Below are 8,619 nucleotides of genomic sequence, written 5' to 3'. Positions count from 1 at the left end.
TCAATGTGGCCTTCTCAGGGCGCTGTTTGAACCCATTGTGGTACGCTTATTCGTTATTACAGTGTCCTTTTTAGGACGCTATGTGAACCCATTGTGGTACGCTTTTGCGTGTATGACGATCCTATTCCCTTACCTGTCCTTTCCCCTGTCCTATCCTTTTCCCTTCCCTTCTCCGTCAGGTACATGAACAGGCTCGTGTTCATGACTATGGCACAAATTTCCCAACAGTTGTCTTCAAATGATACATATAGCTCATAGAAATAAAATAACTGCGCAAAATAATGAGAAATAATAGCTTTTCCAACATTTCTCGTGGATATACCCACTGTGTATTTTAAAACAAAAATGTCACCGTAGATTTTACATCAAAGAACTGAAATAGCTTATGAATTTCAAATAACTCAACGTACATATGTACAGATGGGTAAATTATTGGTTAAATTGGGAAAAAATCCACAGCTCAGGTGAGATTTGAACTCACGACCCTTATTCACTAGACAAGTGCTTTACCAACTAAGCTACCGAGCCAATTAATGACCCGACAATTTAGTTGTCATAAGGTTCAATTCTAATCTCATCGATCTATATCATCTTCCCCTAAACCGCAAATATAACCATCTCTGTTGTACATATGTACGAAGAGCAGAAGCTTACTTTTATGGTTTTGAGATGCTCCAGAAAAAATAGACGTTTGTCATGATTGTAGCAAAGGTAACAGACGTTATTTTAATTAGAAAACTTAACTAGCAACCATTTAGAGATGGTGCAACGGTCGCATCTTCAATGCTTGCGTGCAAATGACAAACGCAAATAATCCCTGGTAGATAGCATTTGTGCACAAGTTACATATCATATCATGTAGAGACATAACCAGAGGAATCTTTGAGGCAGCCATAGAATCGATTCCAAGAACAAAAGGCTTAACGGGAAGGAAAAAAACAACTGTGGTGGAATCAGAATATCAGTGTTAAAATAAAACAACGAAGAAAAGCTCTACGAAAGTTGCGAAAAATGAAAAACGACGATCCGAACAAGCAAACAGCTAAGCTGGAATTCAACACGTTGAAGCACGAGACGAGAAAAGCTGTGGGAGAAAAAAGGTCAAAGGACGTGGACTTATCATTGACAACGTATACAACAGTGATCCCATGACCATAGCGAACCATCTTGCGGATTTCTTTGCAGAATCATCAGCGACAGCAGGATATCCTGAAAGCTTTCTAGCAAACAAGGACCATCACGAGACAAACGAACTAAATCTGGAAACAGCAGAGGATTCTATCCTCAATCAGGACTTCACCATCCATGAACTGTTTCAAGCACTTGATCACGCAACAGGAACATCAGAAGGTCCAGACCAAATAGGATATCCTATGCTCAAAAGGCTTCATTTCTACTACAAGAAAAAAAATGTTGTCAGCATTCAATCAAATTTGGCACAGCGGGGTCGTTCCCAAAAAATGGAAGGAAAGCATCATAATACCTATCCAAAAAGGAGCAGGGCAGCCAAATCATGAAGTCAGCAGTTTCCGACCGATATCACTCACAAGCTGCGTCTGCAAAACGATGGAGAGAATGGTCAACCACCGCCTCATAACAGCATTAGAAAAACAAGGAAGCCTGCATCCTCGACAGTTCGCTTTTCGTAAGGGGAAAGGTATTATTAACTACTTTGCTGAATTTGATGACATAACTTCGAAGGCCGCTGTTAACGGAGAACACTGTGAAATAGTGACGCTAGACATTAAAAAGGCCTACGACAGAGTGTGGCACAGAAGCATAATGGAGGCAGTTTTAGGCAGTAAAGAAGGAACCCGAATGAACAAATTCATTTCAAGCTTTCTGCAGCAGCGTTCAGCCAGAGTCAGCTTCGGCGGTCAGATGTCCCGATGTTTTGAACAAGAGAACGGAGTTCCTCAGGGCTCAGTCATTTCTGTCACCTTTTTTCTGCTGGCCATGAATTCACTGTTTAAAAATGTTAAAGACTTCGTTTACGCCGATGACATTGTAATTATTGCAACGGGGAAACGAGTTGGATTTCTTCGGAAAATACTTCAGAAGGCTGTAACCGCAATCGAGAAGCGGGCCAAAATTAAAGGCTTCCAAATGTCACCCACAAAGTCAACAACAATGCACTGCTGTAAAGTTCGACGGCATAAAAACTGGCACTTAGAAGGAGCGAAGATCATCTTGGACGGTGATGAAATACCCAAAGTTAAGACGACCAGAATACTGGGAATTATCTTCGACAAAAAGTGCAAAATTAATCAACACGTTAAGCAACTGAAGGACGATTGTAGGAGTCGACTGAACCTGTTAAAAGCCATTTCGAGGATGGCGGACAGGAAAACACTGCTATACATAGGGAATGTCACCATTACATCAAAACTGATGTATGGTATAGAACTATTAAGGAAAAAAAACATTGAAGTTTTAGCTCCGGTCTACAATCAAATCATTCGGACAGCCTCAGGTACACTAAAAACTAGTCCGGTTTTGCCCATGGTTGTTGAATCTGGATGTTTGCCTTTCAAATACGTCGCCGTTCTAACACTTGTGAGGAAGGCCCGCTCGGTTCTTGAAAAAGAGAGTCCAAAAATTGATTGGACAATTAAAGCAAAGGTAAAAGCTGGACAGTTTCCTCTGCTTGCGGTGAACACCTTCTGTGAACACATCCACGACAAATATAAAAACCACGAAAAATTGTTTACCGATAAATCTTTTTCAAGTGGACAAATTGGATTTGGAGTCGTCGGGCCTACTTCAAGAAGTGGAGCCAGCCTTCCCATACAGTGTTCGGTATTTTCAGCAGAAGCTGCAGCGTTAGCCCAAGCCACTAGAGAAATTACTTGCAAATCCGTCATATTCAGCGATTCTGCCAGCTGTCTTCAAGCGCAAGAAGCAGGAAATTCAGCACATCCGTATATCCAAGCTATTGAAAGGGAAGCAGAAGGCAAAAATATAAGTTTTTGTTGGATCCCGGGACGTTCAGGAATATTAGGGAACGAGTTAGCAGATCGCCTAGCGAATAGCAACAGAAACGCGGAAAGAGCCACAAAATTTGTTCCAGCCCAGGATATTGTACGTTGGAGCCGAGAGGAAATTTGGAAAATACATCAGAAGACATGAGAAGCGTTGGAGAGGAAAATTACGAGAACCGTGAAACCGGAAGTTGGAAAATTGTGTGATCAGCCGAAAAGAAAGGAGCAAATTATGTTGGCCAGACTACGTTTGGGACACACTTGGTATACAAAACACCACATCTTCGAGAACAAATCGCCAGAATTCTGCCACCACTGTGGACGGAACCAAACAGTTCACCACATTCTCATCGGATGTGAACTTTACAAACTACAGCGACAAGAACTGAATTTGCCCAACACACTAGAAAATTTGCTAAGAAACGATAGAAAAATGACGTGTAATCCTCATTATTATTTTTATTTGTGAAAAATTAACTGCAAGTTAGAATATTCTGCAAACATAAATGATTGTTGGAGATCTCCACAGAGGTTCCACTATAGGTAAAAATTGGTTCATAACCAGTAGTACTGCTGGAACACGAAAACAACAATCTTAATGTTCAGAATATAAGGCTATATAGAAACGTACATATGCTGAACGTGATTTGATGTAGCACAAAGTGCCATATAATATTTAATACCATGATTGATGTTTTTTTTCTCAACTGGCAACACTGCTCAAACGATATAAAAATCCCAATACAAATTTCGCTTTTCCCTATAAGAAAGCATCTTTGATTGTACATACTACTAATACGAAAAAAAATGTCCTGAGTATTAAAGTTAAGCTGGCAACACTGCTAAAATACAGGATAATATTATAACTTAAGTTTGACTGCAGGAAATAATATTCCGCAACCATGGAGAATTGATCGAGGTCCTAGCAGATGTTTCTTTTGTTGGAAGTTGGAAGTAACATTGACATTCAGAATCCATTACAAGATAGAAAATATATATGTGGAATAAGGATCGGGTGAGTAGGAAGGATCAACCTAACGAATCCTCTTTAGAACTTACCTAGGATTTTGGTACCAGGCCCGAGTTACCGTCTTTAGTCAGAGGAGTCACACACTGAACATTACCAATACTAGACAACTGACACCAAGTGGCCCAGGGGGGAATTTTCCGTTTGAGGAAAAGTTTTTTCCGACTGGCAAGGCGTCAAAGACCACAAGAAGAAGAAATCACTTCTGAAAACCCGAGTAATTTTCAAACAAACTATATGATGCAACGTTGAGGCAGTTCCGGCTACATTGCTAGCCGACTTCATAAAGCAATTAATGGATGCATGATCAGTGTTACCAACAACAAAACTGTTGATGTCACAATGTGAAATACTGCAATGTACTTGAGGTGCACTATAACCTTGTTGAACGTTCGAGTTGCTTGTCTGGCATCGGTGATAAATATTGTGCTTTATTTTACTGTGTATGGTTAGTGTTTCCAACTACTACAAGAATTTTGTGTGTGTATACAACACCTAGTATGAAATTCAAATATGCCACTTGACCTCAACATATTATGGCTGAACGTATCAATTCGATATTTTGTCTGAAAATCCGTAATATGGACCGATATTTGATAGGATTTGATTAAGTTGCCAGTTGTAAAGATAATTTAAGGACAAGGTATTTGGAGTATATTACTCAAAATTTCTAGAGCACCGTTTTTTAGATCCGTTGAACGGATTTGGAGTAAAATGCATCACACTATTGACAACCACTGAACAATTAGCGTGATGCATTTTCATCCAAATCCGTTCAACGGTTCTAATAAACGGTGCTCTAGAAATTTTGAGCTATGTACTCCAAATACCTTGTCTTTAAAAAAACGTATTTTACACGGACGAGTACTGAAACAAATTCTTGGCGACTTGCTGATAATGTGTTACATTCACTCAATCTCTAACAAACATGTGAACTAACTCCATCGTAGAGAATTATTCATCCATATCTCTAGTTTTAGTGCAACAGTATTGCCATTTCTCAGAAAACATGACTATTCTATGCAATATGAAGTACCTTTTGATGCCCACTTAAATAACGCTGAAAAGCCTGAATTTTCATTCAAATATTAATATTTTGCCATATCTGATTTTGCTTGAACAGTGTTGCCATCTAACAACATAAATAATTATACCTGAAGCTATCCATGGTTGGCCTTTGTTATCCTTTCGAACTTGACTGAGAAAGTAGAATACTGATGCACGCTCTAACCATCATAAGGCGTTAAATGGACGGTAAACGTTTCTCGGAATCCCTCCAACCTGTGCCACGCAATTCATGCACCATTTCCCCATAATTTCATTATGTTTCCACCGTGTATAGGTAGGCATGTCGAAACTATTCCATTTCCCAACCGCTCCCCCATACACATCAAATTGCCGAGAAGCACCCATTATCACCAGCGAAATTGGATCCTAATTACGCACGCTTCCTTTCGACAACTCATCAGAGCCGAGCATTGTTGTCCCAATTACACAATTGCATCTGAAAACATGCACCACGTAGGTACATCTGTACATTCTGTACGTTCGGTTGGGCCATTGCATTGCGTATGCAAACATAGTTTTCCCCAAAGTCGCTCACTTTGGCACCCGCGCTCCCAGCGCAGCTCTTCCCGCTTCCGTTCAATGGAGTTATCATCGCGCTTCATCCATCCTGCCTTGCATGGATGGAAAATGTTGCGCTTAATTTTCCGGCACTCTTCGTTCTCTCCACGTGCACTCTCTCACGCTCTTCGTGTTGTGTTCCGATTCCGAATACATATGTTCCGTGCTGGGAGCAACGGAAACTGTTTGACGATGACAACACGGATCCACTCCTGCTGTGGATGACGACGACGACTGCCCGAGCAGGAGTTGATATTAAAATATTCCTGAATTTGTTTGCTTTTGATATGGAGAACTTTATTTTTTTGCTTAGGCTAACCAAGCCAAGTGGAAATTACACCGTTTGATTGCTTTGACAATCATGCTCTCTCTCTCTTCTTGGCGTAACATCCTCACTGGGACAAAGCCTGCTTCTCAGCTTAGTGTTCAATGAGCACTTCCACAGTTTTTAACTGAGAGCTTCCTCTGCCAATATCCATTTTGCATGTGTATGTAGTGTGGCAGGCACGAAGATACTCTATGCTCAAGAAATTCAAGGAAATTTCCTTTACGAAAAGATCCTGGACCGACCGGGAATCGAACCCGTCACCCTCAGCATGGTCATGCTGAATACCCGTGCGGTTACCGCCTCGGCTATATGGGCCCAAAATCATGCACACAACTGAAATACGTGTTTGATGAACAAATTGAGATTTGAATTATGAAAAGAAATCCACGTGCTCCGGTGGGAATCGAACCCACGACTCCCGATTAGCTAGACGGGCGCTTCTTTCCTCCAAGCTACGGAGCCATTTGACCATCTCGGCACCCTGAAGGCATAGAGCTGAACTCGATTTCACTAATGCACATGGTTTGCTTCTTTTTACAATCCGAATCTCCTACGGATGGAATTAGATGAACATCTACAGCTACACGTCTCTGTTATGTGCAATGTGAATGAATGTCAGAGCGTGGGAGGAATTATTTTCGAAAATTGTCTTGAGTATTAGTGGAATTGTATTCAGTTCTGTGCGTTCAGGGGACCGAGATGGTCAGATAGCTTAGAGGAAAGAAGCGCCCGTCTAGCGAATGGGAGTCGTGGGTTCGATTCCCACCGGAGCACGTGGATTTCTTTTCATAATTCAAATCTCAATTTGTTCATCGAACGTTGTTATTCTTCCCTATTCGGGTACCTAAAAGATTCTATACGCTACAGATGGTTATGGTTCCAAGTTGCACCATGTGCGCTCTCTCGTTGCTCACACCACAGTCTCATCAGTCCGTCGTCGTCAGTCAGTTAGTCAGTCAGTCTCAGTCAGCTCACTGATTTCGGTCGCAAAAGTCGTCTTCGCTGAAGAAGACCCTACCATAGCAGTTCATCGTAGTCTCCATTCAATAACAAGTTTAAGTTCTGTTGGAGGCGATAGACCTCTGCCGCCGCCGCCACCACCACAAAACAAAGGTTTGTTTACTTGACTACAAACAACGTGACGGTGTTCCCCAGGAAGGCAGCTCCAGCCAGCAGTGATTTATGTGCTTACAGTTTCTTCGGATATTTCTGCTACCGTTGTGGTGGGGGTTTCGAACTTTATTTGGACATCAAGCGAAACTTGTGAATTGGTGAAATTATTTAGGAAAACCGAAGCCAATTTGAGGAAGTAACTAATCCTGAACTGGTTTCCTAACGGTAACTGCTTGGGGCTTGTGTTTATACTAGTTTTTCCTGGGAGTACCACCATCGACACTACTGTTGATCCTTGTCCCCTTTTTGGGGACTGCAAGCGAATGATTTAGTGAACGATTTTCCTGTCGTCGTCGTCTTTGTCGTCTTTCATCAGCATCGCATCCTTTTCAACAGAGCATTTCGAACTCGTGAGTTCTCCTCCCATGGAAAGCGGTCCAAAAGTGTTGTGTGTTGTGTGAAGTGTTGAGAAGTTGTCGTTGTTTACGCCTAATTTAAATTCCAAGAAGCCTTGTGATGTGATGTGTTATGGATGGTCACCGAGAGCGAGAGTGGTTGAAACAGGATAAAATCTACACAATGTTCATCGTCAACAAGGCAAGGAAGTGATGTAGTTTATTGAGCAAGGGTAGCGAGTTGGAAGCGAAGTGATTCGGGTCCAGTGAAAATAGTGAAAAGTTTGGTGAAGAATCGGAGAAGGAAGCACCAACGAACGGATCCAAGCTGCAGTAGTTCGTCCATGCGGTCGAACAACAAACCGGCAACACCATGATGGACTGGGGGATACGGCGTAAGTTATTTTGCGATACTGATTTATTACTTTGAACATTTTTAACACTAGTACTCCAGTACTTTCTTCTTAACGAAGTATTTCAATGAGAGTTTACATATTCCGTTGCCTAATAATAGTTGAAGTAGCTACAGGTTCGATTGTGAGATTCATTGATAGGTCTCCTTTGAGTTCTTTGGATCTTGAACATTCCTGAACCATCATAGTCTACATTTACGTTTGTTGTTTTCAACAAACGAGATATGATTCCCTTATTGACCCCATAGGTCATCGGAGACATCTTTAGAACATGTGTTGCCTTTGTACTACTGTTTATATTTTCTGAATCTCTCGATGGATTGTCCGAATCCGTCCTTTTAAAATCTGATTACTCGAAACAATCACCACGAATGATTTGCAATTGTTTTTATCGCTTTTAATTGCATCCATACTTGAAAATCTGTGGAATGTTTGTTATGTGAATGTTCTGCAGACAATTTGGACGATCTGACTTCAGAGAACCGACCTTGACTTCAGAAGACCGGAGATTGACTACAATGAGAGTTATTTGCGCGCGGAAAACAACGGTTAGCTGCAGAAACCAATACTACACCTAACAAGAGTAAGTAAATTTCTCCAATAGATTCTGAATACCCGGGATGGCCTGGTTGAAGTCAGGCCTGGCCTTGAGTTCATTGAGCTGTAATTGACCTGTAATCGCATGTTTTGCCTATGTAGAAGCTTTGTGCACTACACAAACTCATATTTGAACATG

At 41.3% G+C, this 8,619-nt stretch overlaps 1 non-coding gene across 1 annotated transcript; it reads right to left on the bottom strand.

Moving 5' to 3' along the window:
- Positions 1-456: 456 nt before the first annotated feature.
- On the bottom strand, positions 457-528 carry Trnat-agu (transfer RNA threonine (anticodon AGU)). The gene has a single exon. It is a non-coding gene; the product is annotated as a tRNA-Thr (tRNA).
- Between the last annotated feature and the right edge of the window lie 8,091 nt (positions 529-8,619).

The sequence above is a fragment of the Aedes albopictus genome, chromosome 1, assembly GCF_035046485.1.
Source record: "Aedes albopictus strain Foshan chromosome 1, AalbF5, whole genome shotgun sequence".
NCBI classification, from domain to species: domain Eukaryota; kingdom Metazoa; phylum Arthropoda; class Insecta; order Diptera; family Culicidae; genus Aedes; species Aedes albopictus.
The sequence above is the reverse complement of the archived record's forward strand: the minus strand, read 5'-3'. Positions and strand labels throughout refer to the sequence as shown.